The sequence below is a fragment of the Pyrus communis genome, chromosome 1, assembly GCF_041283825.1.
Source record: "Pyrus communis isolate YQ-2024b chromosome 1, ASM4128382v1, whole genome shotgun sequence".
Classification (NCBI taxonomy): Eukaryota; Viridiplantae; Streptophyta; class Magnoliopsida; order Rosales; family Rosaceae; genus Pyrus; species Pyrus communis.
Genome location: NC_142565.1, coordinates 23,120,768 through 23,139,518, shown reverse-complemented (window position 1 = coordinate 23,139,518; position 18,751 = coordinate 23,120,768). Strand labels below are relative to the sequence as shown.

Below are 18,751 nucleotides of genomic sequence, written 5' to 3'. Positions count from 1 at the left end.
TTTGGAGAGGGATACACTTGAAACAACAATTTCACAAGGAATTGGGCAAAAATCTGGTTTTGCCGTGCCTAGAAGTGTGGAGGAAGCCGAGATAGTGGCTGCCCTTGAGTCACTACCTCAACACCATGGTAAGCCTTCTAACCCAATTTCAATTTCAATTTCCACTAATAAGTTGTTACCCTCAGTGATTCAGGCACCCGTACTTGAGCTTAAACCGTTGCCCGATCAATTAAAGTACGTCTATCTGGGAAACAACGAGACATTGCCCGTCATTGTCTCCTCATCACTCACCGCCATAGAGGAGGAGAAGTTGATCCGAGTGTTGAAAGAGCACAAGATGGCCATTGGGTGGACTTTGGCCGATATTAGGGGAATTAGCCCGACTACGTGCATGCATCGCATACTTCTAGAGGAGGGGGCTAAACCAACTCGAGAGGCTCAGCGCCGTCTCAACCCTCCAATGATGGAAGTTGTGAAAAAGGAGATTATCAAACTTCTTGATTGTGGAGTGATTTATCCGATCTCTGATAGTCGTTGGGTGTCACCGGTGCAATGTGTTCCAAAGAAGTCCGGAGTGACAGTGGTGAAGAATGCCGAGAATGAGCTTGTGCTAACCCGTATCCAAACAGGTTGGCGAGTGTGCATTGATTATAGGAAGCTCAACGCCACCACAAGGAAGGATCACTTCCCTTTGCCGTTCATTGATCAGATGCTTGAAAGGTTAGCCGGTCATTCTTTTTATTGTTTCCTTGATGGTTATTCTGGATATAATCAGATTGTCATAGCGCCGGATGACCAAGAAAAGACAACTTTCACGTGCCCCTTTGGTACTTTTGCTTATCGTCGCATGCCTTTTGGTTTATGCAATGCTCCGGCCACATTTCAAAGATGTATGGTAAGTATCTTTTCAGATTTTGTGGAAAAGATTATTGAGGTATTTATGGATGATTTCAGTGTGTTTGGTGATTCATTTGATGGTTGTTTGGAAAATCTCACAATAATTTTGAAACGATGTGTAGAAACTAACCTTGTGCTTAATTGGGAAAAATGTCACTTTATGGTTAGACAAGGCATAGTTCTAGGGCATATTGTTTCTGAAAGAGGAATTGAAGTGGATAAATCGAAAATAGATCTTGTGCGCTACTTACCCTCTCCTACTTCTGTTCGAGAGGTTCGTTCGTTTCTTGGTCATGCAGGATTTTATAGGCGATTTATCAAGGACTTCTCCAAAATCTCAAACCCTCTTTGCCGTCTCCTCCAGAAAGATGTGGCATTTGACTTCAACGAGGAGTGTGAGAAGGCGTTCAATCACCTCAAAGAAATGCTAACTTCGGCCCCTATCATAGTTCCACCGGATTGGAGCCTTCCTTTTGAGCTTATGTGCGATGCTTCCGATTACGCATTAGGAGCTGTTTTGGGGCAAAGGAAGGAAAAGAGGCCGCATGTTATCTATTATGCCTCTCGGACTTTAAATGATGCACAATTGAATTATTCTACCACTGAAAAAGAACTTCTTGCTGTTGTATTTGCTTTAGATAAATTCCGTTCTTATTTGCTTGGTACTAAAGTTATTATTTATACTGACCATGCAGCATTGAAGTATTTGTTCACCAAGAAAGAGGCCAAACCACGACTCATTCGTTGGATGCTTCTTCTCCAAGAATTCGATATCGAAATCCGGGACAAGAAGGGAAGTGAAAACGTGGTGGCTGACCACTTGAGCCGTATGGTGCATGAGGAGGATGCCGTGCCTATCATAGAGACATTCCCAGATGAGCAACTGATGTCCGTCAAGGTAAGTGAACCCTGGTATGCTGATTTGGTGAATTATTTGGTGTCTAAACATGTTCCTAGTGAATTACAGATGCGTGATTTATACGCGCATAAATTAAACCCTCGTTTGACAATTGTAGTAGAATGGATAAGTGAGGGATCGTTCTAGACCGGGGATTAGGAGGGCTTGCTAAAACCTTCTAAATTGACTTAAGAACATAAAAACTAAATTAAAACAGATTTAAGACACTTGGGAACAAGGAAAAATAAAAAAGGGGGTTTTAGTTTTGACGAAGTTGAAATAAACAAACAAAATGCAAAAATGGACAGATTGTAAACAAGTGTTGTGAAACAAGATGGTTGGTGAATTAGCTAGAGGTTCTTTCTCCACACATGATATTTATGCATATGAATCAATTTCCAGTTATTCCTTCATTGAATTATGAACGACAATGCCCCAAATTAACCGTGACATCACTAGTTAACCCTCAGATTTTCCTTATATTATTGGATTGGATGGCATCATTCGACAACCCAAAACATTCTCAAAAGTTCCCTACATGTCATCATAATAGAGATACAATCGAAGATCATTAAGAATAATGAAAACCATAAGCATTGACAAAGCATTTGCAACTATGACATCATGTTACTCATGCTAAGAATTAAACTTAACGCGATCGTGACAAGCGACCTTCACTACTTTCAAGTATAAGTTAGTAACGATTATGTGAAACCTTCTTAAACTTTAGCCACATATTCATGCATGCTAATTAAGTGTCGACCCTCAATCAACAAACACAAATAAGTTAATCATCAAATAGTTAAGCCAATTGCATTCACGAATCAAGAGTTCATAACCGGAATTCATCAATTCATATCACATAAATAATCATGGTATTGAAATCACCCCTAGCCAAAAAGGGTTTAGTTCCTCATAACTTTGAAATCAAAGAAACACCTAAACATTCCAACAACTCAAACTTGAATTGTATGAACGTTTAGGCACTCTTCTCTTCCATTCCTCATATTACAAAACAAAGAGAATTGAATTTAAACATTGAAATCAAAGAAACGCGTAAACATTCCAACAACTCAAACGTGAATTGTATGAACGTTTAGGCCCTCTTATCTTCCTCGTTGTTGTAGCACAAGGTCTAAGGTGAGGTTTGGGGAATTATGGAAATGGATGAGGAATGGTGGAATGGGGACTCACGGTTTTGGATTCTAAGGGGAAGTGTTTGTGTTAGTTGTGGTGTGTGAAATGGAGAGATGGAGTTTGGATTCTAAGGGAGACTCACGGCTAAGAGAGAAAGGGATGTGTTTGTGGTGTGTTGTGTATGAAATGAGATGATCATGAATGAATGAATGCAAGGGTATTTATAGGAGTAGTGGAGGGAACATATGGCTATGTCATTTGTAGGTGAAGTAGGTGGATGTTGTAGGTGAAGTAGGTGGATGTTGTAGGTGAGTAGGTGGATGTTGTAGGTGAAGTAGGTGGATGTTGTAGGTGAAGTAGGTGGATGTTGTAGGTGAGTAGGTGGATGTTGTAGGTGAAGTAGGTGGATGTTGTAGGTGAAGTAGGTGATAAGTGATAAGTGTATGATATGTTAAGTGATAAGTGAATGATTATGATAAGTGATAAATGAATGTATGATATGATAAGTGGTGAATGATAAGTGATAAGTGGTGATGATAAGTATGGAGCATGTGAATTAACTAATGAAGGAAATGCATGTGCAATGACAATGTGTTAGAATGGATGTGTGTTATGCATGGCATGATTGGGATTAGGAAAGGTTTTAAATGTCCTAAAACTAAAGAGAACAAGGTTCCAACACTTTGGCTCCAATTAGGTCTTCAATTTCGTCCAACACTTTGGCTTCAAGCATAAGCTATCCGTCCTTAGCCCAAAAGTGCTCCAAAAGTCTCCAAAATGCATCTTTTTGCTCCTTTAGCCCTTTGGACCTACAAACACACGAAAATAGCTTAAAGTACTAAAATAACTAAAGAAACATAACATAAATGTACGAGAACAAGCCATTTAAGTCGCATAAATATGCTCCTATCAAATACCCCCACACTTAGCTTTTGCTAGTCCTCGAGCAAAACAGAAAAACAAAACAAAAAGAACAAAACACAACCTACACCTTCCAACAATCGTATCAGGGACTTCCAATGCACATGACAAGTTAAAAATCATTATTCTCACATATTTGAGCCATCTTTACACTTAAGTACATTCTTAATCATAGTCACCACATACTAGTTCACAATTAAGCAATTAAAACACATTTCAAATGTAGTAACATGCCTTTAGAGAATTCCCTCAATTTCTTACTAGATGTACTCTCGTTTTTCACACAGATTTTCTGACTACACACCCTACACTAGGTATATGTGAGAAGATTGATGTAAACATGTAGACGAACACTCACATATGTTATAATAAGGAAAGCATTTTCTGGAGTTAATAAGCATGTTTAGATATGATCTCATGAATGGAATGCTACTACTTAGACGCGAGAACCAGTGACACCATAAGCTCATACCAAGTTCAAACTCCACAATTGAAATACATAACACTCAATATAGAAGTCAAAGGGTAGTAACGGGGCTAGGGTATTGGCTAACAATGAAAGGTGAAGGATAAACAAACATTCTTAAAGCAATAGTGAGCAAAGTATTGAATTAGGCACTTAGAATTCCCTTAAGAACGCAGAAGTCAACTTTGAACACCCAAGGGAAAATCACACAAAACTTAGGGCCATATTCAACTTTTTGGACCCTTTCTTCAACCATCAACGCTCGTGAGTTCATTCTTACTTATTTTCACTCCTTTTTTTTTTTTTTTTTTTTTTTTTTTTTTTTTGTTTTTTTTTTTTTTCTTTTTCTTTTGAATCTCAAAACATACATATAAACGTAAGAACAAACTTTTACTCCCCCACACTCATTTTCTTGCATAATGTAACTCAAAAGGAATTCATTTAAGTCATGCTCACTAAACGGGGCTCAACGGGGTTAAAACTTACAACATATACGAAGTATGGGAAGTAAGGCTATTTGGCTATGGTGGTGGTCACTACACAACTTCTTCTTGAATATGTGTTATGCAAATCAATAACATGCTTTGAATGAAATGGGCATGAGTTCTAGCATTTGGAACTATATGATGAAACGCCTTCTAAGTAGTAACCAAGCAAAGAATAATGAGATCATGCAACGACTTTAGAAAACAAGAAATCACAGATTATACTCTCCAAAGAACGTTATAGGCTCAAGTCTCTCAGGGTTGTAGCGTTTGTTTGAGTTCCTTCCTTCAAGCATGTTACAAAAACGAATTTTTTTCTTTTATGATTGCATGTGAAGTCATACATTATAACCATAACCAAGCATATACCAAGAGTAAATCAAACTTTTCTCTATGTTTATAACTCTTTCTAACCGTCATGCAATTATAAACCAAATCCTTATCATTGTGTTGGAAGTTACCCTAAGACACAAACACACAAAAACGACTCTTAAAACAACTCTTTTTGGGTTTTTCAAAACAATTTTTCAAATTTTTATGGGATTTTCGAATTATAAAACAAAACACACTAAAACAACTTAAAAACACCTTAAAACAGCAAGGAACAACATTTGAAGTTATGGGTGATAAAATCCCACGAATTTGCATTAAATATACTTAGTTACCCCCCCCATACTTAAATCAAACATTGTCCTCAATGTTTTAAGCATATGGTTCACACAAAACATAAGTAAACACACAAAAAGCAACTAAACATACTAAACATGGCAGAATGTAATTAACAAAGAGAAGAGTTTAGAGACGCAAATCTGGTTATGGAGTGTAAATTCCATCTTCTCCTTGGTAATTGCATTGAGGCTTTGATCTTTGTGATTCCACAGGCTTACTCTTGAACTGCGCTGCTCCCATCGTTGATTTTCCTTTGTGCTACTCTTGAACTGGGCAGCAGGCTTCTTTTGGTCTCCCCCGAAGGTCTGAGCTTACTCCTTTGGTCTGTTTCTTTGTTCAATCTTTCCAATTCGTATTGAAAAGGGTTGGAGGATAACTCAGCCTACGTTTGTCTCCACATGCTTCAATGTATCATTTTCACTTGCCTTGCTTGCTCCCCTTGCAGAAGTGGTCCCTTCTCCGGAAGTGTGTCAACCGTTGAAGATGACTACTCGAGAGCAACTCTAGGTAAGCAATCAGGAATGGATTCCAGGCAGTCGGTTCCAGAACAGAAGACTGACTCCAAGTGCCTCTGATTGCTTTTGTTTACTTTGCCATGCGAGTAATAACAAGGACAAAGAAAAGGACAGGGAAAGAGCATGATATGAGATACTTTTGCTTTAGACCTTGATGATATGAGATACCTTTGCTTTTGAAGAAACGGCGAATGAAGCAGCACATGTATTTGTTGTGGTTGTCTCCACATGCTTCGATCGACCGTTTCCTTCTGCCTCATTTGTACTCCAGGTTTCTGGTATCTTCTTTGGGGGAGAAAAAATTGAGTATTTCAAGAGTCTTCGCTGGGAGTGCGCCCTCAGAGGTGAGGAAAAGTTGGGCATTTTCTTCAGGTTTGCCTTGCCATAAGAGACGAAGGTCGACATATATAGAGATAGTGGCGCCTCTTCGATTTCTGAACGACGCCCCTTCGATTTCTGAGCAGGCGGCCCTTCGATTTCTGAACGACGCCCCTTCGCTTTCTGAACGACACGTAGTCGTGCGGATGCGGCTCCTTTAAAAAAAACTGCACGCGTTTTCTGAAAAGCAGAGAAAGCGTCGCCGAAATTTACGCTTGTCGGCAAAAGTGTAGCTGCGATGATGACCTCCACGTGAACTTTTGACAAAGTTGAACGCGTTTCTGAAAAGCCGAGAACGCGTCGCCTAACTTACGCCGGAAAATCCGGCTCTTTGAATCGGTGGACGCGTCGCCTTGGCATTTTATAGAGCTATCGATCACCGCCAACATACACACTCTGAAGATTTCCCATTCCTGAAACTCGACTCCGGCCCTTTGTGAAATTTTTAACTCCATCCACCCCTTTTCTTTGAACACTTTTGAAAAAAATGGCAAACTCATCGAACCTTAGCTTACATTTGAGTCTCAGCAGCGATCCGGTTGCGTCCCGTCAAGGTAATGTATGGCGCCCTTCTTTTTTATCTTCTAACGGTCCTCTTTCAGGTGAAGACTCTGTGATGCAGGACGCCACAACAGCTACAATAGTAGCTAAAAACCTCCTCACTCCAAAAGATAGTAGGCTGCTGTCAGGACGGTCCGATGAGTTGGCCGTTCAAGAGTCCCTCGCACTTAGTGTTCAGTGTGCGAGTTCTGTGTCCAACATGGGCCAACGCCTGCTTGCTCGGTCCCGCCAAGTGGAATCGTTGATGGCAGAGGTGGAAAGACTTAAGCAAGAGATCCAGCAGCTTAAGTACGAGAATAGAAGTTTGCATGTGCTTGCAAATAACTATTCGTCGGGGATGAAGAGGAAGCTTGATGAGCTGCAAGAATCTGAGGGTCGAATTCACAGTGATCGTCAAAGGCTTGCGTCTTATCTCCAGAGGCACCTTTTTCCTGGGTCATCCAGCGCTTGGCCAAGTATTGAAGCCTGGAATGCTCTAGCTCCGATGCCTCCCGCTCCGATGGCTTCCGCTTCGATGCCTCCCGCTTCTATGCCTTCTGCTTCTATGCCTTCCGCTTCTGCGCCTCGTAGTGGGGCTTCACGTAAACAACCTTTGTGAAGCTCCACCTTTCTCCATGTTTAGTATTTTTTTTTTATTTTATTTTATTTTTTATTATTTTTTTTTTTTTTTTTAACATAAATAAAATCAAACGGCATGGAATTTATCTTTGAATGGGCGGTGATACTTGAAATGATCCGATAATAGTTTAAATTCCAGATTGGGTGCCTGAATCATTAACCACATGTTAGTATAAAAGAAAATTGAAATTCGGGGAGGCGGCTTACCTGTGTGCTCCAAAATGAACTCCAGAATAAACATCCCTTCGAAAGTTATGACTTGTCCCGTGTCATAAAATCCAACTTCCTTGGGAATTGTGGTTTCAAATATGTCCTTTTTGATGCCTTCTACATCTTCTCCAGCCACTACCTTCTCTTGAATCATTCTTCTTGGTGTACAAAGTCCTTTGAAGAATTCAACACCATCTAAAACTTGCTGTGTTGCACCAAGAATTTGAATAGCATTTTGCACCTTTGGGAAGGCTTCCACGATGTCCTTTTTACTCTCTTCTTGGTTGGAAATCAAAAACCTGCTAGGAAAAGGGACATTGGGTAGAATAACATCAGAATAACATGGAATTGGGACGTCCTTACTGGTGGTGGGTGGTTTAGAGGGCTTAGGGGGCTGCGGCAAGGGTTGTTCTACCCTTGCCGTGTGCATGTCTTCTTCCTCCTCCTCAATTAGCAGCTCTTCCACTTCTAGGCTATGTTTGGACATTTTTAGGTCAGCTCCAACCTCCATAGCACTTCCCAAAGTGATAGCATTATGGATTTCAAAATCTTCCTTTGAGTTTTCAATAGTTGAGTTGGAAAGTTCACTTTGCTCTTGAATTTGTTTCATGAACTCCATAATCTGCCCAAATTGCTCGTCCAATTTACCCAACTTCTTGTCTTGATTTTGTTCGTCCTGCGTCAAAGAGGTTAGTAATTGAAAATTTTTATCATTATCTATGGACATACTTGAACTTGATTGGAATTGTTGTGGGGGTTGTGGTGGCTGCATAGGTGTTGTATTGAACTCCTCATATGGTTGCCAATATGCTTCTTGTTGAGCCTCCTTGGCTTGATTTTGTGACCCCTGCGCCAAAGAATTTATTTCATTAAGAATTTGAATATAATCTATTGGCGAACTTGAATTTAATTGAGCATATTGCATATGAAGTTGTGGTGGCTGCATAGGTCTTGAATAGAACTCCTCATATGGTTGCCAATATGCTTCACGTTGAACTTGTTGATCTTCCCACCATATAGAGTTTGAATGATCCCTCCAATCTTTTTGTGGACATTGATTGGCTTGAAATCCTTGCCTATATGAAGCACCAAATGTAGGGACACTCTGCATTGTGGTCCTTTCGGCATACGGCAACAATTTAGAAGTAAGATTTGCCAATTGAGCTTGAATGCTAGCAAAATCCATATCTTACTTCTCTAGTACCTAAAATCAAAGAAAGAGAACTAAATCAAATATCAAAAGTAACAACAAACAAAGAAAACAACACTAAGTTAGAAACTAAAACGAAAACAACTAAATGATAGGAGCATATTTATGCGACTTAAATGGCTTGTTCTCGTACATTTACGTTATGTTTCTTTAGTTATTTTAGTACTTTAAGCTATTTTCGTGTGTTTGTAGGTCCAAAGGGCTAAAGGAGCAAAAAGATGCATTTTGGAGACTTTTGGAGCACTTTTGGGCTAAGGACGGATAGCTTATGCTTGAAGCCAAAGTGTTGGACGAAATTGAAGACCTAATTGGAGCCAAAGTGTTGGAACCTTGTTCTCTTTAGTTTTAGGACATTTAAACCTTTCCTAATCCCAATCATGCCATGCATAACACACATCCATTCTAACACATTGTCATTGCACATGCATTTCCTTCATTAGTTAACCCACATGCACTTATCACTTATCATCACCACATATCATATCACTTAATCACTTATCACTTATCATCACCACTTAACCACTTATCATATCATAACCACATATCATATCACTTATCACTTATCACTTAACATATCATCCACCTACTTCACCTACAACATCCACCTACTTCACCTACAACATCCACTTCACCTACAACATCCACCTACTTCACCTACAACATCCACCTACTTCACCTACAAATGACATAGCCATATGTTCCCTCCACTACTCCTATAAATACCCTTGCATTCATTCATTCAAGACACATCTCATTTTCATACACAACACACCACAAACACTTCCATTCCCTCATTGCCGTGAGTCCCCCTTCCCTTATAATCCAAACACAAACCATCTTTCCATTTCCATCACTCTTCACTCCACTCTACCATTTCCATAATCCCCCAAACCTCACCTTAGACCTTGTGCTACAATAACGAGGAAGATAAGAGGGCCTAAACGTTCATACAATTCAAGTTTGAGTTGTTGGAATGTTTAGGTGTTTCTTTGATTTCAAAGTTTAAATTCAATTCTCTTTGTTTTGTACGTATGAGGAATGGAAGAGAAGAGTGCCTAAACGTTCATACAATTCAAGTTTGAGTTGTTGGAATGTTTAGGTGTTTCTTTAATTTCAAAGTTATGAGGAAATAAACCCCCCTTTAGCTAGGGGGTGATTCGAAACTATGTTTATACTTGCAATATGAATTGATTACTTTTGGTTGGAATTTCATAAGTTGTGGATTCAATTCGTTTAACCGTTTGATTGATAACTTATTTATGTACGTTTATTAAGAATGCGCGCTTAATTTTCATGCATGAATATGACGCTAGAATATAAGTGAGTTTCACCTAATAGTTACGAACTTATATTCACAAGTAGTGGAGGTTGCTTATAAACAATCGCGTTAAACGAATTCTTGGCATAAGTTTCATGCGTATTCCATAGTAACGAATGCCTCGTCAACACTTATAATTTTCATTGAACTTAATGATCTTGGTTGAATGTCTCTATCATGCGTATTCCATAGTTAGGGACTTTGATTAAGAATAATTTGGTTGTAATGCGTATTCCATTCAATCCAATGAATCTAGGGAAATTTGAAAGTTAATTTAAGCGGACCTAATTAACTTGGAGCATTGAGTTTCATAATTTATCGAAAGACCAACTGAGAATCAATCTTGTATGCAAGTGTAACATGTGTGGAGAAGAACCCCTTGGCTATTCCATCATCCATATTTTCATCTCATTCATATTTACGTTCTGCCTTTAATTACAATTTGTCCATTTAATTTAATCTCGTCAAATCAAACCCCCCCCCCCCCTTTACTTTCTTGTTCTTTAGTGCTTAGAATCTGTTTAATTTATGTTTTAAAGTATTTTTGAATTCTTTGAGTCTAGTATAGTGTTTTATATATTGTTTTTACGTTTTTAAGTCAGTTTCCAAGAGATTAACAATCCCTCCTAATCCCCGGTCCAGAACGATCCCTACTTATACTTATACTACAAATTGACAAAAAAGAGGGTTTAATTTGTGTGCGTATAATTCTCGCATCACTAAACAAAAAAAAAGAAAAGAACCAAGGGATTAGCAAAGTTACTAATCCCCGGCAACGGCGCCAAAATTTTATGCGCGTATAAATCACGTAAATAATCATGGTATTGAAATCACCCCTAGCCAAAAAGGGTTTAGTTCCTCATAACTTTGAAATCAAAGAAACACCTAAACATTCCAACAACTCAAACTTGAATTGTATGAACGTTTAGGCACTCTTCTCTTCCATTCCTCATATTACAAAACAAAGAGAATTGAATTTAAACATTGAAATCAAAGAAACGCGTAAACATTCCAACAACTCAAACGTGAATTGTATGAACGTTTAGGCCCTCTTATCTTCCTCGTTGTTGTAGCACAAGGTCTAAGGTGAGGTTTGGGGAATTATGGAAATGGATGAGGAATGGTGGAATGGGGACTCACGGTTTTGGATTCTAAGGGGAAGTGTTTGTGTTAGTTGTGGTGTGTGAAATGGAGAGATGGAGTTTGGATTCTAAGGGAGACTCACGGCTAAGAGAGAAAGGGATGTGTTTGTGGTGTGTTGTGTATGAAATGAGATGATCATGAATGAATGAATGCAAGGGTATTTATAGGAGTAGTGGAGGGAACATATGGCTATGTCATTTGTAGGTGAAGTAGGTGGATGTTGTAGGTGAAGTAGGTGGATGTTGTAGGTGAGTAGGTGGATGTTGTAGGTGAAGTAGGTGGATGTTGTAGGTGAAGTAGGTGGATGTTGTAGGTGAAGTAGGTGGATGTTGTAGGTGAAGTAGGTGATAAGTGATAAGTGTATGATATGTTAAGTGATAAGTGAATGATTATGATAAGTGATAAATGAATGTATGATATGATAAGTGGTGAATGATAAGTGATAAGTGGTGATGATAAGTATGGAGCATGTGAATTAACTAATGAAGGAAATGCATGTGCAATGACAATGTGTTAGAATGGATGTGTGTTATGCATGGCATGATTGGGATTAGGAAAGGTTTTAAATGTCCTAAAACTAAAGAGAACAAGGTTCCAACACTTTGGCTCCAATTAGGTCTTCAATTTCGTCCAACACTTTGGCTTCAAGCATAAGCTATCCGTCCTTAGCCCAAAAGTGCTCCAAAAGTCTCCAAAATGCATCTTTTTGCTCCTTTAGCCCTTTGGACCTACAAACACACGAAAATAGCTTAAAGTACTAAAATAACTAAAGAAACATAACGTAAATGTACGAGAACAAGCCATTTAAGTCGCATAAATATGCTCCTATCAATTACTTAAACACCAATGTGATAAATTGAAGAAAGAGGCACGGTTTTATGTGTGGGATGACCCGTATTTATGGAAATATTGCCCTGACCAAGTTATACGTAGGTGTGTGCACGATTCTGAGTTTAATGCTATTCTAACCTTTTGTCACACTTATGCTTGTGGGGGACACTTTGGCACTCAAAGAACAGCACTTAAGGTGTTAGAATGTGGTTTCTATTGGCCTACCATCTTTAGGGATGCTAGAATATTTTGCATGTCTTGTGATAGATGCCAAAGAACGGGCAATATTGGTCCTAAACAACAAATGTCGCAAACCCCCATTTTTAGTGTTGAAATCTTTGATGTTTGGGGTATTGATTTTATGGGTCCCTTTCCTTCGTCACATGGGTTTCTTTATATATTGCTTGCTGTGGACTATGTGTCGAAATGGGTGGAAGCAAAAGCCACCCGAACTAATGATTCTCGAGTGGTTGCAGATTTTGTGAAAACTAACATTTTTGCAAGGTTTGGAATGCCACGAGTGCTAATCAGTGATGGGGGTTCCCATTTTTGCAATCGAACCATCGAGGCGTTGCTCAAGAAATACAATGTCATGCATAAGGTGGCCACACCTTATCATCCTCAAACGAGCGGGCAAGCCGAGGTTTCGAATAGGGAAATCAAGCAGATTCTTGAGAAGACCGTGGGGCCTACAAGGAAGGATTGGAGTTTGCGCTTAAACGATGCATTGTGGGCGTATCGCACTGCCTACAAAACCCCCATTGGGATGTCACCTTTTCGGCTCATCTATGGGAAGCCATGCCATCTCCCCGTCGAATTAGAGCATCGTGCACATTGGGCCGTCAAAACGTTCAATATGGGCCTTGATGCCGTAGGTTTACATAGGAAGCTTCAATTGTGTGAGCTTGGGGAAATCCGAAATGAAGCATATAAGAATGCCCGGATTTACAAGGAGAAAACGAAGGCATTCCATGACAAGATGATTCGTGCCAAGACGTTCTCTATTGGGCAGAAAGTGTTGTTGTTCAATTCTCGCCTTCGGTTGTTTCCGGGTAAGTTGCGTTCCAAATGGGTTGGTCCTTTTATTGTCACTAATGTTTTCCCTCATGGTGCAGTACAAATCAAAAGTTCAAGGACGCAGCAAGAATTCAAAGTGAATGGGCATCGATTGAAGCCCTATTACGAGACGTTTGAGGAGCATGTCGTGGAGGAGGTACCCCTCCATGCCGTGGAACCTAGTCAAGCTTAAACGGAGGTACCGTCCGGCTGCAAGACGTAAAAGAAAGCGCTACTTGGGAGGCAACCCATGCATTCAACAAAGAAAGACTTAGAAAGCACTCTAATTCCAGATTCCTAAAACTCTTCTCTTTGTTGCTATTTCGTTTATGCCTTGTTAGGTTGTTTAGTTGTTGTTTTGTTTGTTTGTTAATTGTGTGAGTCTATGGTTGGAACATTGAGAAAATGTTTGATTTATTGATAGGCACTGCTAAACAAAGAAAGATGGAGCCTTCACAAAGGGCGTTTACTTGAAGCCCCACTACTTGGGAAAACTACAGAAGCAGGAGGCACTAAAGAAGAGGCCTCAACACTTGGCGGAACGCTCGATAAGCCAGGAAAAATGTGCCTCTGGAAGAAAGCCGCAAGCCTTTGACGGTCACTTTGACGGTCACTTTGAATTCGCCCATTGGATTCTTGCAGCTCATCAAGCTTCCTCTTCATGCCAGTCGAATAGTTATTTGCAAGCACATGCAAACTTCTATTCTCGTACTTAAGCTGTTTGATCTCCTGCTTAAGACTTTCCACCTCCGCCATCAATGATTCCACTTGGCGGGAACGAGCAAGTAGGCGTTGGCCCATGTTGGACACAGAACCTGCGCACTGAACGCTGAGTGCGAGGGACTCTTGAACGGCCAACTCATCGGACCGTCCTGACAGCAGCCTACTATCTTTTGGAGTGAGGAGGTTCCTAGCTACTATTGTAGCTGTTGTGGCGTCCTGCATCACGGAGTCTTCACCTGTAAGAAGGCCGTTAGAAGATAAGAAAGAAGGGCGCCATACGTTACCTTGACGCGGCGCGCCCGTATCACTGCTGAGACTCAATTCTAAGCTAAGGTTCGATGGGTTTGCCATTTTTCAAAAGTGTTCAAAGAGATGGGGTGGATGGAGTTAATTCTCAAAGGGCTGGAGTCGATTTTCAAGAATGGGAAATCTTTAGAGTGTGTTTGTTGGCGGTGATCGATATATCTATAAGAAGCCAAGGCGACGCGTCCACCGATTCAAAAAGCCGGAATTTCCGGCGTAATTTTGGCGACGCTTTCTCGGCTTTTCAGAAGGCGAGTTCAACTTTGTCGAAAACACGTGGAGGCCATCATCGCAACTACACATCTTTAGCCGACAAGCGCAAAGTTCGGCGACGCTTTCTCTGCTTTTCAGAAAACGCGTGGTGACAGAGCCGCACCCGTGACTACTTTTGCCATGTTGAAATCGAAGAGGCGTCGTGCAGAAATCGAAGAGGCGTTGTGCAGAAATCGAGAGAGCCGTTTGCTCAGAAATTGAAGAGACGTTTGTCGACAAGGGTAAAAGAACAGTACCACCACTTGCTATTAAGAAAACCCTATATATGTCGACCTTCATCTTTTATGGCAAGGCAGACTTGAAGAAAATGCCCAACTCTTTCTCACCTCTGAGGGCGCACTCCCAGCGAAGCCTCTTGAAATACTCAATTTTTTCTCCCCCAAAGAAGATACCAGAAACCTGGAGTACAGATGAGGCAGAAGGAAACGGTCGATCGAAGCATGTGGAGACAGCCACAACAAATACATGTGCTGATTCATTCGCCGTTTCTTCAAAAGCAAAGGTATCTCATATCATCAAGGTCAAAAGCAAGAGTATCTCATATCATGCTCTTTCCCTGTCTTTTCCTTTGTCCTTGTTATTACTTGCATGGCAAAGTGAAAGAGAGCAATCAGAGGCACTTGGAGTCAGCCTTCCGAGCTGCAACCGAATACCGGGAATCTATTCCTGGTTGCTTACCTAGTATTGCTCTCGAGTAGTCATCTTCAACGGTTGATACACTGCCAGAGAAGGGACTGCTAAGACAGGTGACAATGAAACATCAATCTTTCCAACCCTCTTCAATACGAATTGGAAAGATTGAACAAAGACCTTCGGGGGAGATCAAAAGAATCCTGCTGCCCAGTTCAAGAGTAGCACAAAGGAAAATCAACGATGGAAGGAACCCAGTTCAAGAGTAGCCTGTGGAATCACCCAGATCATGCCTCAATACAATCACCAAGGAGAAGAGGGAATATACACTCCATAACCAGATTTGCGTCCCTAAACTCTTCTCTTTGTTAGTTACATTCTGCCATGTTTAGTATGTATAAATGCTGTTTGTGTGTTTACTTATGTTTTGTGTGAATCTATGCTTAAAACATTGAGGACAATGTTTGATTTAAGTGTGGGGGGGTAACTAAGTATATTTGATACAAATTCGTGGATTTTATCACCCTTAACTTCAAGTGTTGTTCCTTGCTGTTTTAAAACGTTTTTAAGCTGTTTTAGAATTTCTTGTTTTATAACTCCGAAAAGCACATAAAAATTTGAAAAACATGTTTTGAAGACCCTAAAAAGAGTGTTTTGAGTCGTTTTTGTGTGTTTGTGTCTTAGGGTACCTTCCAACACAATGATGAGGATTTGGTTTGTAATTGCATGACTGTTAAAAAGAGTTATAAACATGGAGGAAAGTTTGATTTACTCTTGGTATATGCTTAGTTATGGTTATAATGTATGACTTCACATGCAATCATAAAAGAAAAATTCGTTTTTTTGTAACATGCTTGAAGGAAGGAACTCATACAAACGCTACAACCTTGTGAGACTTGAGCCTAAACGTTCTTTGGAGAGTTATAATCTGTGATTCTTTGTTTTCTAAAGTTGTTGCATGATCTCATTATTCCTTGCTTGGTTGCTACTTAGAATGCAATTGTATCATGATAGAACTAAATGCTAGAACTTATATCCGTTTCATTCAAAGCATGACATTGAATTGCATAACATATATCAAGATGAAGTTGTGTAGTTGCCATCATAGCCAAATATCCTTATTTCCCATATTACGTTTATATTGTAAGTTTTAACCCCGTTGAACCTCGTTTAGCCCATGTTCTTTGTTAACCCATATCATCTCACCTATCCTAGATTAGGACCATCCGTACCCTTGTTCTTGAAGCATAGTGAGCATGACTTAAATGAATTCCTCTTGAGTTACATTATGCAAGAAAATGAGTGTGGGGGAGTAAAAGTTTGTTCTTAAGTTTATTTGAGATTCAAAAGAAAAAAAAGAAGAAGAAAAGAAAGAAAAGGAGTGAAAATAAGTAAGAATGATCTCACAAGCATTGATGGTTGAAGAAAGGGTTCCAAAAAAAAAAAAAAAAAAAAAAAAAAAAAAAAAAAAAAAGTTGAATATGGCCCTAAGTTTTGTGAGATTCCCCCTTGAGTGATCAAAGTTGATTTTTGCGTTCTAAAGGGAATTCTAAATGTCTAATTCATTACTCTTCTCACTATTGCTTAAAGAACCTTTATTTTCCATATTCCTTCTTTGTTATCCAAACACCCCAAGCCCCGTTACAACCCTTGACTTCTATCTTGAGTGTTATGTATTTCAATTGTGGAGTTTGAATTTGGTATGAGCATATGGTGTCACTAGTTCTCGCATCTAAGTAGGAGCATTCCATTCATGAGATCATACCTAAACATGCTTATTAACTCCAGAAATTGCTCTCTTTTTGATACATATATGTGAGTGTTCGTTTTCATGTTTACATCAATCTTCTCACATGTAACTAGATTAGGGTGTGTAGTTAGAAAATCTGAGTGAAAATTGAGTACATATCTTGTAAGGAAATGAGCAAATTCTCTAAGGCATGTTAGTACATTCAAATCATGGTTTTAAATGCTTAATTGTGAACTAGTATGTGGTGACTATGATTAAGTATGCACTTAAGTGTAAAGATAACCAAAATCTGTGGGAATGATGATTTTTAACATGTCATGTGCATTGGAAATCCCTGAGACAACGTTGGAAGGTTTAGATTATCTTTTTTTTGTTTTGTTTCGTTTCGTTTTGTTTAGTTTGTTTGTTTTGCTCGAGGACTAGCAAAAGCTAAGTGTGGGGGAATTTGATAGGAGCATATTTATGCGACTTAGTTGGCTTGTTCTCGTGCATTTACGTTATGTTTCCTTAGTTATTTTAGTCTTTTAAGCCATTTTCGTATGTTTTCAGGATCTAAGGGCTAATGGAGCAAAGAAGTGCATTAAGGGCCTTTTGGAGCACTTTTGGGCTAAGAATGGATAGCTTATGCATGGAGCCAAAGTGTTGGACAAAATTGAAGGCCTTGTATGCACTTAGGACATAAAACAAAGGGCCTAGCCCATTATATTCCCAAAAACCTACAAATTTCAGCCATGCACCCATCCTTGCCGTGGAAACTCCATCCCAATTCCATGCAATCTTCATGATTGCAGCCACATGCATTCATCCTATCATTTTCTGCATATTCACTTCCATATTCCCTTTTTAATCCACTTGCATTCTTAATCATTCACCCTAGCTTGTATCCACATGCTTTCCCAACAAACAAATCAGCCACATGCACACCAAACCCCCCATTGCCATGCATCCCTTGCATTTCCAGCATTCCCATTTGCATTTTCAGATTTCCACCAACCAATTTAGTTGTAGCCACATGCATTCCCTTCTTTATTCATTCCTAGCTGCCATTCACATGTTCTCCCAACCATTTTCTCCCTATAAAACCATGCAATGCATTCATACAATTCATTCCATTCACCACACCACAACACAACACACAACACAAAATCCCCATTCTTGCCGTGCACACCCCTTCCAGTTTTCCAGCATTCTCTCCTCCATTGCAGCCACTCCAACCACTCCCCACTCCATTCAACATACACCTAAAGTCCTAAACATTTCCTTAGACCTTGTGCTACAACAAAGAGGAAGAGAAGAGGGCCTAAACGTTCATACAATTCAAGTTTGAGTTGTTGGAATGTTTAGGTGTTTCTTTGATTTCAATGTTTAAATTTACTTCTCTTTATCTTGTACGTATGAGGAACTAAACCCCCTTGGCTAGGGGGGGATTCGAAATATATGTTTATGCTTGCATTTTGATTTGATTACTTCTAATTGCGTTTCATAAGTTGTGGATTCAATTTGTTTAACCGTTTGATTGATAACTTATTTATGTATGTTTATTGAGAGTGCACGCTTAATTTTCATGCATGAATATGACGCTAGAATATAAGTGAGTTTCACCTAATAGTTACGAACTTATATTCACAAGTAGTGGAGGTTGCTTATAAACAATCGCGTTAAACGAATTCTTGGCATAAGTTTCATGCGTATTCCATAGTAACGAATGCCTCGTCAACACTTATGATTTCCGTTGAACTTAATGATCTTTGTTGAATGT

General features: G+C 39.5%; 1 protein-coding gene across 1 annotated transcript in view; it reads left to right on the top strand.

Annotated features, from left to right (window-relative positions):
• Positions 1-18,751, top strand: part of LOC148699383 (uncharacterized) — a 47,043-nt gene that overhangs the window by 2,414 nt on the left and 25,878 nt on the right. The window lies entirely within an intron of this gene.